Below are 19,187 nucleotides of genomic sequence, written 5' to 3'. Positions count from 1 at the left end.
ATGTTTAAACATAACAGTTAAACTATTTCCAATTGAACATTTCTATATATTGTTAACCAACATTTTTCTCAGGGCAGATTCTAGGCTTTTTCAAAATTAAATATTGATTATTCCAGATTCATATTTTTTAGACCATATATTGTTGGCCTAATGTTTCTTTCCTATGTTCATTTTATTACAAAAGTCAACTCATTACCATGTTTTGCCACTATGCTATTTATTGAAAACATTAGTGTTAGGACTCATCTTATTTTTGCAATATAAAAATATTCTTAGTTGTGGGTCTTAATTCAATTGATTACTTTTTAAACTGACTCCAAATTATTAATTTCTCTGGATATCTTCATAAGTATTTTAAATATGTTTATATAATGCTTCCAATATTTCAGAAAACCTGCAGTTCTTTGTTTTTAATAAAGTAGGTATTTACTAGCAAATTTATGATTTTATACCACATGGTCTGGTTTCAATTCAGTAGATTGTTTCTATTTCAATGTATCTACTATACCTTTATTTTTCTGAAAACCAGAGATACTATTTTCAGCATTATCTCAGTGGCATTATTTCTATGCCTAGCATCTCCCATCTTCACTTCAGTTTTGTGTACTTTCTCCCTTCCACATTTTTATACTGACTGTGATTTATAGCTCCAGTCAAATCTGTGAGTATCTGAACTCCTTGGTTGCCACATTCATTATTATTTTGCCATGGGTTCTTATGGCCACTTTTACCAAGCTTGTGAAGCAGTCAACTTTCATACAGCCTACACGTATTTAGTGCTACTGCTGTCAGGGACACTTTGTAATGCTTTTCTACTTTCCAGACTGATCTGTCCTAAATCTTTATTTCTTTCAGCTTGAATCTCTCAGCCTGTTTCCTGGACTAATATTTAAATCATGCCTCTATTTTATGCTTTGTTTTTTATTTTTATTTTTTAGCTTAATTATATGTCCTTTCCATTTATTTATTTTTCTTTTTTTTGTTATTAACACTCCCTTCCCTTATCTTGTGCTAAATAAGGTGTGTATGTGACCTCTATTATCCCATTAGTGGACATTATAGTTGTTTTCTATTTATTGACTGACTTTAATATACTCAGCTAACCTTAACCTCTGTGAGGTAATTCACATCATTCACCTTATATTATCACTTATTCACACATAAGCTATGTGTTCCAAATATAAGAGGGGAACATTTTTCCATTTGGCAGCAGTTACATTTGTTTCACTTACTTCACTCAATACATATGCCAGCTTCTAGTTAATTTCTCCTACTAATATTGAAAGGTATATATTCTGTGAAAATGCAAATTCATAAAGGTCATCTTGGAAACTACATGATCACAATATGAATTTTGTGATCATCACCTTGTCATACATCAGTCATTATTTTAGGAAAGGTAGTTGTTACTTGTTGATCACTTTCTTAAAAAAACCTTCCGTATGTGGCACAGTATCAAATATAAGAAACTAACATATATCATATAGAAAGCAGCTGATACTGGGTGAGTATTCAAAAAAACGTTATTATTTTCTTTTTCATTTTCCTCACCCAGATGTTGTAGCTGCAGGTACTCCAGCTCTGTGCTAATGGTTAGTATAGTTTTAAATGAGAGCCATGATCAGAAAGCTAAGTTAACAACCATCCACTATGTCTCATAAAAGAAGTCTCCCCATGAATAAACAGTTTAATTTAGTTTCATATCCTTACAATATACATAGGATATAGCTTTATTCCCCACCCCCCATTTTTGTCTTCCCTGATGTTTACTGACTCTTCCTATACTTGTTCTTGAAAAACTTTTATCAGATTCCATAGCTTCTGGGATTCAAGTATAAGAATCATTTTTACATTTTTAATGCATGCTTAGCTTTAATTATTGAGAAAAAAAAAAACTGTCAAGTTCTAGTCTAATGTAAAATTTTGACTCTGGATGTTTTTCAAAGCTCCTCTCACCCCAAACTGAACCTTAATTTGGCTCAGATTTGGTCTTATGTCTGACACTTATGAGGCTCTGCTTGACTCAGAGAAGATGCAAACACCCTTGGATATACCAATAACAGAAGTGCACCCTGCCTCTGCTTCAATACTCTCTACTTTTTGTGGCATTATAGGCTATTCAAGCCAACATCCTACCCTCTAAATTTTTCAGGGAAAAGAAAATATCACTTATTTCTCAAACTCCAGGGGAGATTTCTTTTCTTTTTTTCTTTTCTTGTTTTTCTTTTATCATGTATCAGTTTATATTTCTGTACCGAGCAAACATCCATTCAGGGAGGCTTCCTTTCCTGCAGGAATGTTCAGTCACTCCAACTGGTTCTCATGGAAAACCATCTGAACTTGGCATTAACCATCTATATTTACTATTCAGTCTGACTTCACAAAATGTTCTTACCTCAATAAACTTTCCTAAAATATCTAGTCTCCTTTTTACATGGAGTGATTGGTGTAATTGTTTTGTGATACGGTTTAAAAGTTATGCATTATATTTTTATGAAAAACTGAAAGAGCTATCAGAAATCTCAATGTTACTCTCATTAGAATTTATGACCTGTTTTCAACTTTAGAGATTTAGGAAAAAAATATGAAGATTGCAAATAAAAGTATGTTTAATACTGTTACATATATTTTATATCAGTCATGCGGTTTTTGGTATCAGTGTATTCAAAGAATGATTTAGTATAAAAATAATGCTTAAACTTCCAAACAACAAGCTTACAATTTTTAACTTAATTTTTTATATCTAATAACCCTATTAACTTGTGTAACACGTATATGTTAAAATTTAAAAAGCAATATTACTAGCTGCTAAAATTGAGGAAAAAAAAGTTGAAATATATTTATTGTTACTTAGGCACATATGAAAAACAAACATATAGGAAAAAATACTGCTACTGGAATAAAAAATTGTATGTTTATGGTAGCTTCTGCAAAAATAAATTAAAAGGATCTTTAAGTGTTGCCTGAAATTATATATAATAAATCTTTGCTAAAAAGTCTTCAAAGTCTAAGAAATTGTACAGTATTGAAATGGGTTTAGTATAATAACAGAAAGAACAATTTAAATTTTAACATTCAAAAGTCCAAGCCTACTGAAAAAACAACTTATTATTATACACCTAACACTTCTTACAGAGAAACAATTTATTTCCCACAGAGAAAACAACATATAAACAGAAACCTTAGTAAGATAAAATCTGGTTCTAAGGAGCAGATGCTAATCAATAATTCAATATCTAAAATCAAATGATAAGGGATTAATGGAAAAGATTTATTTATAGAATAGTAATTTCTATCATTATGTTTCATGTCTGGAAAATAGAAAAATTCTACAACATAAAATCTGTTTCTCATACTTTCATACAAAGGATATATTTCAGAAATTAGAGAGTAATTGTCAACGAACAAATAAATTTAGATATATATTATTCACTGTGGGGGATATTTTCATTAAGGTGAAACTCAATTATTACTTCTAAATTCCAAGAACTCTTGGTGGAGAAACTATTTCTCTAGTGAACTCTACATGGTAATAAATAGGTAAAATTAAAGGATTAAAGGAATAAGCAGAATATTCTAATTATATCTTAAATTTTATCTTTCCAGAAATAAGGCTATTAATATGACATTGATAATGATGGATGATATAGTTCCCACTGTTTCTTTTCATCTATTATTGTCTCTATTTGTATCTTATAATTGGATAAAATGATTCAAAATCGTGATCTTAACTTCCTCTAATACAATAGTGAATTAAAATGCAAGATCATAGCCTTGAGTTTATAATAGATCTCAAGGTATTTTCAATTGCCTATTGGGGTAATTCTATCTTCATATCACACAGGTATCTCCATCTCAACATGGCTTATAATGAATTCTTCATCTTTGACCTCAAACATTTTCCCCTCTTATATTCTCCATGTAAGTGAATCATACAACTATATATATAAATCTATTTAAAGTGTTCTAACTTTGTATTCTGGTCCCTAGCACAGAGGCAGTAAATGATATTTCATTAGACTTCTAATTTAGAGTTCCAACATTTCAACTTTTTAATTTCTTTCCAGGTAATGAAGTGTGATATTAAGTGTTACCATTACATTCCTTGGCCAATTAAAGACAAATGGAAATGATAAGCATCACTTCCAGGCTGAAAATTTTGATTTCTCTTGTGTAATTTTCCATGCACTACTTCTCTATCATGACAAATGTGGATTCTAACTTTGAAAGAGAGACTTAAGGAATATTAACCCACCTCATGGACAACAGCAACAGGAAGAGGACTTTGTATTGATGAATGTTAGTTCTGCTAAGCCACTGACATTTGGGAATGTTTGTTAAGGCATCACAACCTAGACTATCCTTACAGATACTCTATTACCTGTATTAAAAGATGATTATTAAATATTTTGAATTAAAATTAATTTTGAAATTCTAATCTCCTTCCCTCCTCCATCAAATAGGCTTCTAATAATTGCTGAGTTAATCTTTCAGTTATCTTTGAGGTTTCCTTTCTCTACATTTCCCAAACATTCTTTATTTTCACTGCTAGCATCTTCAAATCTTACTTCATATCTTGTACTCCTCCAGTTTGTCCTTCTTAATGTCACAGAAGTGACCTTTTAAAAACAGGAACCTAGGATTATTCCATGTCTGATCTCCTTCCTCCAACAAAAAGATTGAGGAGATTGCTACGCTTTGCCAGATAAGTGAACCATATGTCCAGCAAGATGCAATAAGTACCTATATGCTAGGGTTCATGTTCTTCTAGAGCTGAAAGAACCTATCAAAGTCCAAAATATATTGTCAATCTAAGATGGTAAACAAGAAGCAGATAACTAAATTACCAAGGATTCAAGGAGATGAGAGGATGCAATCTTTGCATGGTAAAATTAACTTATCTGTAAAGCTTTCATGTAAAAAAAAATCTCAAACTGCCCGTCAGGTTTCTACCTCTTTGTGGGACACAATGTCTCTGGTTGGCTAGATTTATTCCATAAATATTTATTGAGAACTTATGTGCAGGGCAGTGTTCAAGGCCAAGGGGGTACATCAGTGATCACAATGGACAAATCACACTTCCCCATGTGAGGCTAATAGTCCAATAGGAGAAAATAGGAAATAAATAAATATAGTAAGTAAGAAAACTTTGTATTATGTTAGAAGTTATAATTGTTATGGAAAAAAAGTAGAATAGAAGTGATTGTTGTGCATCAGTAGACAATTTGTCGCCTTTTCATAAGGTGGTATGAATAATCTCATTGAGGAACTCTGAAGAGAACTGAGATAGTTGTTCCAGGTGTAGAAGATATCACATGTAAAGGAATAGCCAGAGCACAGGCATACGAGTGCCTGGTATGTTAGAAGAACAGCTTGAGATCACTGTGGTTGAAGTAGAGAATCTATGGGTAAAATTATTAGGAATTAGTATTACTTAGATAAATAGAGATGAGATCATGTAGGGTATCATAACCTATTTAATGACTTTGGTTTTTATTCTGAATGAAATAGGAAAGTTTTGCAGGGTTTTGAGAAGAGGAGCACCATAATTTAACTTACCATTTTAAAAAAAAGAACTCTACTCTGTGGAGAGTAGATTGTGTAGGGACAAGGGTAGAAGTAGTGAGAGCTGTTAAGAGGCTGTTTCAGGCATCTAGGTGAGTGATAATAGTGACTTGCATCAGACATGTAACAGTGGAGGTCATGAGAGATGTCATATTATGTATACAGTTTTAAGTTAGAGATAATAGATTTTTTTTTTTATTAGATATGAGGTGTGAGAGAGAGAGAAAAGTCAAGAATGACCCCAAATTTCTTTGCCTAAGCAATCAGAGGGATGAATATACTATCAACTATATTAGGGAAAAGTCTGGGGTTCAAATTTGAACATTTTAAATTTGATATTAACGTGGAAAAGTTGAGTAGGTATTTGGATATGTAAGTCAGGAGCTCAAAAACATTCTGGAGCATTTCTTTAAGACAAGGAATTCCCCTTTGTTGTCCTTTCATATGCTTATTCTTTAAACCAGGTATTATGTTAATAGTGCAAGTCAGTGTCTTATTCAAATACCAAATGTCTTTGATATTTTATTCTGGATAAAATAATGCAAATTAACTTTATCATATAAAACCATGCATCTTCTTTACATATATGCTAACTAAGACTCAGAATAAATTTATACAAAAGTTGTGTATCTAACTATTGGAATACCTGTTCTGGAATATGAGTTTTATCACTTTTTTCTTCCATAAGACTTTTTCCACCACAACGTTAACATAACTTTTCAATTACTCTATAACTTCAAATTAAGCATAGCTCTAATTACTGACTTTTACCAATACATGAGATTTTTTTTCCTCCAAAGATTCCATGCATTGCTGTTCCTTTGTGATTTAGCTATCATTCTTCAAGTGAATTCACAAAAAATTGCATGTTTGTGCACTGTAATCACTGACGTTTAGAGAGCCATTTATCATTTAATTCTGTCATGTCCAGTGTCATTGATTGTGTCTTGAAGCAGAACAGTTTCAAGAAAGGTCTGCACACTTTTCAAAATAAATAAATCAAACTTCTCAACATATATGAACTTTATTTAAAGTCACACAAGTTGAGCTCAGTGATTGTTGCCTTCAATCAAGCATGAAAAATTAACACATTCTTACTTAGGATTCTGTTTTTTTTTTCATTATGATTCTTTACACTTCATTGTGTTTTAACACTAAACTTCTAGTAACTCCATTAACATAACTGTTAAGTCCACATCTGAGTAAATGCAATGGGGATATCTATGAATGAATGTGCAAGTTTCTGCATTAATATACATCAAGATATTGCAGTAAGTAAGAGCTCACTATAGTTGTGTTCCTACGTTATTTATTGGCTCAAAGCATATAAGCAAAAGTGTATGCAAATATGTTAGGCTTACAATTTACATCAGAGATTAAAATCCAAGAATACATAAACTGCATTTAATTCAAAATTGACTTGTTTATAAATACTAAAATGCAAACCCCAAGATGGCTAAATGAAAAGACCAAAATGGCAGGATATCTTCAGCCCTTAGCAGGCTATCTTACACATAACAGCCACTCAAAGGAAGTGCATTCAGTAACTGAATACATGAAAAAAAGAATTAAAAAAAATAACATTGGGAGAAGACTCAAGATGGTGGAGGAGTAGGTGGACGTGGAGTTCATCTCTCTCCATGGATGCATTAGGAATACATCTATAGATGCAACAATCTTCACAGAACACCTGCTGAAAACTAGCAGAAGACCTTGGACACCAGAAAGGACTATAAACATCCCTGCATAACTGGGTAGAATGGAAAAAAAAGAAGGGAGAAGAAGGAGGAGAGGAAGAGGGATGGGACCTGTACCCTGGGGCAGGGGAGAGGAAGCAGAGGAGAGCCTCCTGAATTCAGGAAAACCCCCTCTCTGATGGAGAAATTGATTGGGACAGAAGGGAAGCATTTGAAGCTGTCAGAAGAGGGTGGAGGGGCTGATCTGTGGCAGATGCGACAGAGTGAGAAATACACAGACAGTCCGTACCACAGCCCTATGTGCCCCAGACTGGGATGTGTGTTCACAGGTGTGCAAGGGAGCTGGGAGCTGGTGCATGGGGATTGGAGAACAGGCCCAGAGTGAGAACTGCTGTTGGCTGTGGGGGACGGACTGAGGAGATGGAAAGGAGGAAATCTGCAGGGAATGCCTATGGAGGAAGACCTGACTGGCAAGGAAGCAGAGCGCTACTGCTGAGTCACACACAGGGCGAGGAGCCACTATTGTAGCCTCTCTCTCCCCACACACTGGCGCCTGCCAACGACAATAATAGAAGCCCACTCAGGGCTGGCTATTGCTCACCAGCAGCCAAGCAATAAAAAAAAAGTCCCCGCAGGGGTGGCCCTCACACGCCTGCTGCTGGGTGCCAGAAAAAGCCAGGCTAGGGTTGGTCTTCACGCGCTTTATGCTGGGCGCCAGAAAAGGCCCTCACTAGGGCTATATATTTTGCGTCCCTGGCTTCCCTGTGCATTTGGCACCCCTGGGGCTCTCATGATCCAAGCAGTCATACCACTTCTGTGCCTGGTCATCACAGGGGCAGACCCAAGAGCTCCAAAGCAGCCTCAGGACCAGACTTCTGTGGTTGGACCACATGCAGAGGTGGGGATAAAACCAAAGCTGAACCCCAGGGATGGGGTGACTAAGGAAGAAGATCAAAAATCTTTCAATCAGCTGTACAAGCTGCAGATTAAATCCCGGCAATCAGCAAGGTAGACCCTGCATCTGTGGAATATCTGAGTAGACAATGAGTGTTCCCACAAATGAAAATGGTCTAGCTCTGGCAGCTGTGGACTCTGGGGACAAACACACACAGGAATTGGGCCAGATCAAAGTCTGAGTGGTCCCCACAGTGCCCACAGCAGGTCCAAAGACCAGCCTAGAGGCAGAGGAGAGCCTGTTGGGAAGGTGAAGGTGAGCTGTGGCTCATGGCATGTGCAAGGACACTTACAGCAGACACCCCAGGGAAACATAATTATTACTATTAATTTTATTATGTTTTGATTGATTCTGTTGTTGGTTCTAGCTCTTTTTTTTTTTTGGTTTTTTTTCTTTCTTTTTTTGTTTGTTTGTTTGGTGGTTTTTTTTTTTTTTTTTTGGTCTCCGGATCTTTGTGTTTTATATTTTTTATTTTTATATACGTTTCTATATTTCCTTTGCTTTTCTGTGGTTCTGTGCTCTTTTCCCTTATTTTTTCTTCTTAAAATAGTTTTCTTTCTTTTTCTTTAATATTTCCGTTTCTAATTTGCTTTACTGTTGTCCTGTGTTTTTTTCCCGTTTTATTTTATTATCTTTTTAAGCATTTTTATCGGTTTGTTCTATTTCCTTGCTTTGTTCTTCAGTTGGCACACTGCTTGGGTTTTGTTTTTAGGTTATGTGTTTCTGTTAGTTTTAATCCTAATTGTTTGATTTCGTTTTTGAGTTCTATTTATCTAGTTGTTCTCCTGCTTTTTGTTTTATTTGGCTCTGTTTTTGTTTCTTTTATGTATGCATGTGTCCTTGTTCTGTTTTTGCTTGTTTGATTTTGTTTTTACCATTTCTCTGGGGTTTTTTTTGTCTTTTATTTTTTCTTTAATTTTTTTGTTTAATATATTTCTGTTTCTATGTTGCCTTTCCATTGTTCTGTCTTCTTTCCCCTTTCTCTTTCTTTTTTTTCTTATCACTTTATTGGTTTGTTTTGTTTCATTGCTTCATTCTTCAGTTGGAACTCTGCTTTGGTTTTGTTTTTTGGTTTTGTGTTTTTGTCAGCTTTCTTCTTAATTGTTTGATTTTGTTCTTGGGCTCTTATGTTTGTCTTGTTGTTCTCTTGCTTTTTGATTTATTTGGTTCTGTTTTTGTTTCTTTTCTGTGTGTGCATGGTTCCTTGTTTCTGTTTCTGTTTGTTTGATTTTACGTTTTACCATTTGTTTGGGGGTTTGTTGGTCTTTTTTTTTTTTTTTTTTTTTTAATATCACCTTTATTGCCAGGACAAGTGACTTGTGGTGTCTTGGTCCCTCAAACAGAAGTAGGGCCTGAGGCTCTGGGGTAGAAGCACCGACTCCAGGATGCTGGACTACTAGAGAATTCCAAGCCCTAAGGAAGATTAACTGCTGGGAGCTCTCACGGAGGCCTCTATCTGAATCCAAGACCTGGCTCCACCAAACTGCCAGCAGCTCCCAGTGCTGGACGACTAACACCAAACAACAAACAAGAAAGGGACACAAACCAACCCATCAGCACACAGACTACCTTAAGTCATACTAAGCTCACAGACACTCCAGAAACACACCACCTAATATGGCCCTGATTATCAGAGGGAAAAGACTCAGATCCACACACCAGAACATAGGCACAACTCCCCCCCATCAGGAAGCCTACACAAGACACTAGATAAATGGCACCACAGGGGTCAGAGAACTGAAGCAAGAGGAATTACAACCATGCAGCCTAGGGAAAGGAGACCTCAAATACTGTAAACTAAACAAAATGAGAAAACAGACAAACATCTTACAGGCAAAGGAGCAAGATAAAAACCCACAAGACCAAATAAATGAAGAGGAAATAGGCAAAATACCTGAAAAAAAATTCAGAGTAATGATAGTAAATATGATCCAAAATCTTGGAAATAGAATAGAGAAAATACAACAAACACTTAACAAGGACCCAAAAGAACTAAAGGGCAAATAAACAGTAATGAACAACACAGTAATTGAAATTAAAAATACTCTAGAAGGAATCAATACGAGAATAACTGAGGCAAAATAATGGATAAGTGAGCTGGAAGATAGAATGGTTGAAATAACTGCCGCAGAGAAGGATAAAGAAAAAAGAATGAAAGGAATGAAGGACAGTCTCAGAGACCTCTGGGACAACATTAAGCACACCAACGTTCAAATTATAGGTATTCCAAAAGAAGAAGGAAAAAAGAAAGGGTCTGAGAAAATATTTGAAGAGATTCTAGTTGAAAACTTCCCCAACATGGGAAAGGAAATAGTCAATCAAGTCCAGGTAGTAGAGAGAGTCCCATACAGGATAAACCAAGAGGAAATATGCTGAAACATATATTAATCAAACTAACAAAAATTAAACACAAAGAAAAAATGTTAAAAGCAGCAAGGGAAAAGCAACAAATAACATACAAGTGTATCACCATACGGTTAACAGCTGCTCTTTCAGCAGAAACTCTGCAGGCCAGAAGGGAGTGGCACGACATATTTAAAGTGATGAAAGGGAAAAACCTACAACCCAGATTGCTCTACGGATGTCTTTCAGATTCGAAGAAGAAAAATCAAAAGGTTTACAGACAAGCAAAAGATAAGAAAATTCAGCACCACCAAACCAGCTCAACAACAAATGCTAAAGGAACTTCTCTAAGCAGGATACACAAGAGAAGGAAAATACTTACAAAAAACAAACCCAAAACAATTAAGAAAATGGTAATAGGAACTCACATATCAATAATTACCTTAAATGTAAATGGATTCAATGCCCCAACCAAAAGACACAGAGTGGCTGAATGGATACAAAAATAAGACCTGTATATATGCTGTCTACAAGAAACCCACTTCACACCAAGGGACACATACAGACTGAAAGGGAGGGGATTTAAAAAGATATACCATGCAAATGGAAATCAAAAGAAAGCTGGAGTAGCAATACTCATATCAGACAAAGTGGACTTCAAAATAAAGACTATGACAAGAGACTAGGGGGAATCTATATAATGATCAAGGGATCAATGCAAGAAGAAGATATAACAATTGTAAATATCTATGCATCTAACATATAACAATTGTAAATATCTATGCATCAATACATAAGGCAAATGCTAACTGCCATAAGAGGGGAAATCAACAGTAACACAATAATAGTAGGCGACTTTAACACCCCACTTACACCAATGGACAGATCATCCAAACAGAAAAAAAATAAGGAAACACAAGCTTTAAATGATGTATTAGACCACGCAGACTTAATTGATATTTATAGGACATTCCAATCAAAAACAACAGAATACACTTTTATCTCAAGTGCACACGGAACATTCTCCAGGATAGATGATATCTTGGGTCACAAATCAAGCCTCAGTAAATTTAAGAAAATTGAAATCGTATCAAGCATCTTTTTTGACAACAATGCTATGAGACAAGATATCAATTACAGGAAAAAAAAACTGTAAAAAATACAAACACATGGAGGCTAAACAATACGCTGCAAAACACCAAGAGATCACTGAAGAAATCAAAGAGGAAATCAAAAAATACCTAAAGACAAATTATAACAAAACCACAATGACCCAAAACCTATGGGATGCAGCAAAAGTAGTTGTAAGAGGGAAGTTTATAGCAATATAATCCTACCACAAGAAACAAGAAAAATCTCAAATAAACAACCTAAGCTTAACCAAAAGCAATTAGAGAAGAAGAACAAAAATACCTAAAGTTAACAAAGGAAAGAAATCATAAAGATCAATCAGAAATAAATGAAAAACGAAGAAAGGAAACATTAGCAAAGATAAATAAAACTAAAAGCTGGTTCTTTAAGAAAATAAACAAAATTGATAAACCATTAGCCAGACTCATCAGGAAAAAAAGGGAGAAGACTCAAATCAACAGAATTAGAAATGAAAAAGGAGAAGTAACAACTGACATTGAAGAAATACAAAGGATCATGGGAGATTACTACAAGCAACTATATGCCAATAAAATGGACAACCTGGAAGAAATGGACAAATTCTTAGAAAGGTACAACCTTCTAAGACTGAACCAGGAAACAACAGAAAATATGAACAGACCAATCACAAGCACTGAAATTGAAACTGTGATTAAAAATCTTCCAACAAACAAAAGTCCAGGACCAGATGGATTAACAGGCGAATTCTATCAAACATTTAGAGAAGAGCTAACACCTATCCCTCTCAAACTCTTCTAAAATATAGCAGTGGGAGGATCACTCCCAAACTCACGCTATGAGGCCACCATCACCCTGATACCAAAACCAGATAAAGACTTCACAGAAAAAGAAAACTACATTCCAATATCACTGATGAACATAGATGCAGAAATCCTCAACAAAACACTAGCAAACAGAATCCAACAACACATTAAAAGGATCATACATCATGATCAAGTGGGATTTATCCCAGGAATGCAAGGATTCTTCAATATATGCAAGTCAATTAATGTGATACACCATATTAATATACTGAATGAGAAAAACCATATGATCACCTCAATAGATGCAGAAAAAGCTTTTGACAAAATTCAACACCCATTTATGATAAAAACCCTCCAGAAAGGAGGCATAGAGGGAACTTTCCTCAACATAAAAAAGGCCATATATGACAAACCCACAGCCAACATTGTCCTCAATGGTGAAAAACTGAAACCATTTCCACTAAGATCAGGAACAAGACAAGGTTGTCCACTCTCACCACTATTATGTAACATAGTTTTGGAAGTTTTATCCACAGCAATCAGAGAAGAAAAAGAAATAAAAGGGATCCAAATATGAAAAGAAGAAGTAAAGCTGTCACTGTTTGCAGATGACATGTTACTAGACATAGAGAATCCTAAAGATGTCACCAGAAAACTACTAGAGCTAATCAATGAATCTGGTAAAGTAGCATGATACAAAATTAATGCACAGAAATCTCTTGCATTCCTATACACTAATGACGAAAAATCTGAAAGAGAAATTAAGGAAACACTCCCATTTACCATTGCAATAAAAAGAATAAAATACCTAGGAATAAACCTACCTAAGGAGATAAAAGACCTGTATGAAGAAAACTATAAGACACTGATGAAAGAAATTAAAGATGGTACAAACAGACCGAGAAATATACCATGTTCTTGGATTGGAAGAATCAACAATGTGAAAATGACTATACTACCCAAAGCAATATATAGATTCAATGCAATCCCTATCAAACTACCAATGGCATTTTTCACAGAACTAGAACAAAAAATTTCACAATTTGTATGGAAACAAAAAAGAGTCCGAATAGCCAAAGCAATCTTGAGAAAGGAAAAAGGAGCTGGAGGAATCAGGCTCCCTGACTTCAGACTATACTACAAAGCTACAGTAATCAATAAAGTATGGTCCTGGCACAAAAATAGAAATATAAATCAGTGGAACAGGATAGAAAGCCCAGAGATAAACCCACACATATATGGTCACCTTATCTCTGACAAAGGAGGCAAGAATTTACAATGGAGAAAAGACAGCCTCTTCAATAACTGGTGCTGGGAAAACTGGACAGCTAAATGTAAAAGAATGAAATTAGAACACTTCCTAACACCATACACAAAAATAAACTCAAAATGGATTAAAGACCTAAATGTAAGGCCAAACACTATCAAACTCTTAGAGGAAAATATAGGCAGAACACTCTATGACATAAATCACAGCAAGATCTTTTTTGACCCACCTCCTAGAGTAATGGAAATAAAATAAAAAGTAAACAAATGGGACCTAATGAAACTTAAAAGCTTTTGCACAGCAAAGGAAACCATAAACAAGACAGAAAGACAACCCTCAGAATGGGAGAAAATATTTGCAAGTGAAGCAACAAAGGATTAATCTCCAAAATATACAAGTGGTTCATGCAACTCAATATCAAAGAAACAAACAACTCAATCCAAAAATGGGCAGAAGACCTAAATAAACATTTTTCCAAAGAAGACACACCAATTGCTAACAAACACATGAAAAGATGCTCAACATCAGTAATCTTTAGAGAAATGCAAATAAAAACTACAATGAGGGATCACCTCAAACCAGTCAGAATGGCCATCATCAAAAAATCTACAAACAATAAATGCTGGAGAGGGTGTGGAGTAAAGGGAACCCTCCTGCATTGTTGTGGGGAATGTAAATTGATAACAGGCACTATGGAGAACAGTACAGAGGTTCCTTAAAATATTAGAAACAGAACTACCATATGACCCAGCAATCCCACTACTGGGCATATACCCTGAGATAACCATAATTAAAAAAGAGACATGTACCACAATGTTCACTGCAGCACTATTTACAATAGCCAGGACATGGAAGCAACCTAAATGTCCATCAACAGATGAATGGATAAAGATGTGTCACATATATACAATGGAATATTACTCAGCCATAAAAAGGAAAGAAATTGAGTTATTTTTAGTCAGGTGGATGGACCTAGAGTCTGTCATACAAAGTGAAGTAAATCAGAAAGAGAAAAACAAATACCATATGCTAACACACATATATGGAATCTAAAAAAAAAACGGTATTGATGAACCTAGTGGCAGGGCATTAATAAAGACGCAGATGTAGAGAATGGACTTGAGGACACAGTGGGGAAGGGGAGGGTGGGACGAAGTGAGAGAGTAGCATTGACATATATACACTACCAAATGTAAAATGGATGGCTCATGGGAAGCTGTTGCATAGTGCAGGAATATCAGGTTGATTCTTTGTGATGATCTAGAGGGGTGGTATAGGGAGGGTGGGTGGGAAGCTCAAGAGGGAGGGGATATGGGGATATATGTATACATATAGCTGAATCACTTTGTTGTACAGCAGAAACTAACACAACATTGTAAAGCAATTATACTCCAATAAAGATGTTTTAAAAAAAGTAACATTGGGGCTTATTAGAAATTACAGCATTTCTTTTATCTATACCTGACTTTCTAAAGCTTATATATTCTCCTATTCTCCTATTATTAACATAAACTCTTGTTTTTTTAAAAATGAGGCGACAATATGTTAAACAAAAACTTCTGACAATTTTCTCGATTGACCATATTACTGCAAAGTATGTTATAGCTAACAAAATATCACCCAGTGAAATGGTTTTTTGGTTATTTGGCAGAGGGAGAAGAGTAATACATAATATTAGTATTAGTGTAATAAGGATAAGCTATATGATATGCATTTAAAACCCAGTTAAATTTGAAATGAGTCAGACAACCTCATGTATTGTTTCTTCTCATGGTGAGTAACTAAATTAAAATTGTGTATTTAGCAGTCTAAGACATAAGAAAATAATTTAGTGTGACTCCTTTGTTTAAAGACTGTTTGAAACTAAATAAAATGTGTAATTTTACATATGAATACTGTTTATGAAAACAACTTATCTGTCTTTATCTTTCTGTGATCCAACAAGAGTTTCTTAATAAATCAGTTTCTGTTTAAAACTGAAGTTTTCAAAGCATATAGCAATGTCAGTTCATACCACTGGGACAATTAAAAAATAAAACACATGTGAAGCTTAGGGTGTACTTGGTACTAAGCAATCCTTAAATAGTGTTTATAATTTCTGTAAACCATAGCTATTTTTTTAATCTTTTAAACGTAAATGTCCTATTTTTCTCATTTTTTTTATTGTAAGTACATTCAGGACACCTGTGAGAATAATGGAGTATTTTTACCCATATAGTTGAAGATCAGCTATCTCGTCCAAACTTGAACAGGAGCTATCACTCTGGTGAGTCCTGCTGTCAGCATCATTGTGTTTGGTTCTGTTTTCATGCAGTCTGAAGCTTCTATGTAAAGCCGTGTGTTCATTTTGTACTAAAAAACTCTCTTGAGGTTTTGTATCACAGTGAGATAGGCATGTCAGTGAGCCCGGAGGATATAATATTTAATCTTTACTATAGAACATATTTTGTGGGAGGATTACTATTGACCCGTTTATAAATCTCAAATGGAACACAGCTGATATATTCAGAAGAGCAGTTGTTATTCATCAATGCTCTTTAATTTCTCTCCAAAAGTTTACAGTAATACTATTGTAAGACATCTCTTTGACTGTGATGGGATTTTTGTCCATAGTGGAAACTGGATAATGAAACTGCTTTTTTATTAGTCACATCTCCTATATCAAGATAATAAATTGTATAGATTCTTTTGTGGAAGTAGATGCAAGACAAATATGCTTTTCTTTTCTTTTCTTTTTTTTTTCCAAAAAGGAAACTTAGTATTTTAACTGAGGCTGTGGAGTCTGGCAATTCCTTCACGAGAGTGTGTAGGCTTACTTAAAACTTTTCATAAAACAGAAACAAAATAAAAACAAGCTTAAGAGGAAAATAGCTTCTTTTAGTTAGCTTCCAAGTATTCTTAGAGCTGGTTATCACTTAAAATGAGTAAAGAGTTAAACCTGAGTGTCCCTGATTCCTGCTCTTCTAAATATTATTTCTGTTTCACAAGGTAAATTTGAGAGAAATAAACCTCCATAGCTTAAAAGAAAGACTATTTGATTGCTAGTTTCTTATGCCTGAATGCAAAATTCTAAATCGACTCCCATTATTCACTGATTTGGAATTCTAATAAATATAAATAGCTATTTATCTCAATGCAAGTGAGTGGTTTTCACTTAAAATAATTATAAATACATTCTTAATGGAAATTTCTGGCCTTTTGTTAGTTGGGTAGTTGTGTTCATCCCTTAAATTCAATTTCAGCTGACATGATTGACTTCCTATAAACACAAAATGCCATACTTTTGCTACCATATCATACACTTTGTTTCTTTTTTGTTTCTTAAACTATGCTCTAGAAATGATAACTTAAATAGTTATACAAAGGTGCAATCCATTCCTTTAAATTTCTTAAACACTCAGACTTAACTAGAAAGCTAAATTATTGTCATCACATGCAGTTTGGAGTTAACTATTTTGAAAAAACTTGGCCAACTGCATTGCTGAAAAAGTCTAGAATCTCTCTACAGGAAGATTATTCTAAAAGTAGATACTTTCAATACCTAAAACACTTATTTTTATACTTTATTCCATTTTTATAGTTGTCCTTAATTTCAAATACTCTGTTCTTCTCAGAACTGGAAGTTCTTGATGTGACTATAATTTTAACTAGTTTATTTTCTTTCCTCTGATTTTCCCCATCACCATATTCCTCTTACATAATTCAATTTTCACTTCACTATAGTATATCAAATGACATTAAAATTATAACAGATGCATTTATTTTATTAACAATTTCATATATTAACATATTTATTACTAATCCCACTTGGGTGATAATTTGGTGTTTTTAGAATTCAAGAATGCAATCATATTTCCTCAGAACTTTGAAGTCTATTTGAATCTAGGGCTGAATATGCAAACTTATATATCAGTATGCCTATTTTCCTCTGGAAAGAGTTTGTGTGCTTGCGTGTGTGTGTGTGTGTGTGTGTGTGTGTGTGTGTGTGTGTGTGTGTGTGTATGTGCCTGAGAGTACATATCATTTCATTTACTCTATCTGGAATCTTTGGGGATTTATCTATGGACACGTTGGCATTAATTTCTAATATGTTTTGTTTAAATGGGTACGGATGTTTTTCATTCTAAATGATATGCTTTCTTTGGAAGCCCCTTTCAATCTGATGAATTTCAGTTTGATTATTTCAACTAATACAAAATTTGTCTTATTATTTAAAAAATTATTTTTTCTCCAAACTTCTTGTGAAACTCCCATTGAATGGATAGTTTTCAACTATGGCCAAATTTTTCTTTAATTTTTCCAAATTTGTCCAAACTTTTCTCTTACTTTTCATGTATCAAATTGTTTCTTTTGCTATTAAATATGGAAGAATTACTTGGCTCTGTATTTAAGATCATTAATACAAAATGAGTGGATGTTTAACCTATTTTGTATTTCACTGTGCACTTCAATTTCAAATTCAATAATCAAACTTATATTTCAATATTTGTAGAATTCTTCTCCCAGAAACTCATAATTTAGCTCATCAGAATTGTGTTTACTATTTATCACTCTGAAAAAACTCCTCTGAGCCCCCTCCTACCTCTTATAATCATTAAATTTGTGTTTTCCGAACCCATATATGAAACCCTTCCTTTAAAAGTGTTCTCTTACCTGCTTTTTGGGCTACTGTTTGTTTGAGTTCTGTTTCTCTGTACACATATAAAACATTTGGCTTTCTGTCATTAAAAAATTGTACAAGATTTTTGCTTATTAACAGAGCTTAATTTTCCCCTCAAACTGTTATTTATTTGTACTTTTCATATTTTTTCTGTTATTTTAAGTAATCTATCATCATTTTTTAAACATCTTTATTGGAGTAAAATTGCTTTACAATGTTGTGTTAGTTTCTGCTGTATAACAAAGTGAATCAGCTATATGTACACAAATAACGCCATATGCCGTCCCTCTTGCGTCTCCCACCCACCCTCCCTAACCCACCTCTCTAGGCGGTCAAAAGCACTGAGCTGATCTCCCTGGGCAATGCAGCTGTTTCCCACTGCTCTCTATTTTACTTTTGGTAGTGTACATATGTCAATGCCACTCTCTCACTTCTTTCCAGCTTACCCTTCCCCCTCCCCGTGTCCTCAAGTCCATTCTCTATGGCTGCGTCTTTATTCCTGTCCTGCTCCTAGGTTCTTCAGAACCTTTTATTTTTTTTAGATTCCATATATAAGTGTTAGGATACGGTACTTGTTTTTCTCCTTCTGACTTACTTCACTCTGTAAGACAGACTCTAGGTCCATCTACCTCACTGCAAATAACTCAATTTCATTTTTTATGGCTGAGTAATATTCCATTGTATATATGTGCCACATCTTCTTTATCCATTCATCTGTCGATGGGCACTTAGGTTGCTTCCATGTCCTGACTATTGTAAAAAGTGCTTTAATGAGCATTGTGGTACA

The sequence above is a fragment of the Balaenoptera musculus genome, chromosome 4 (genome assembly GCF_009873245.2).
Source record: "Balaenoptera musculus isolate JJ_BM4_2016_0621 chromosome 4, mBalMus1.pri.v3, whole genome shotgun sequence".
Lineage (NCBI taxonomy): Eukaryota > Metazoa > Chordata > Mammalia > Artiodactyla > Balaenopteridae > Balaenoptera > Balaenoptera musculus.
Note: the sequence above shows the minus strand (reverse complement) of the source record.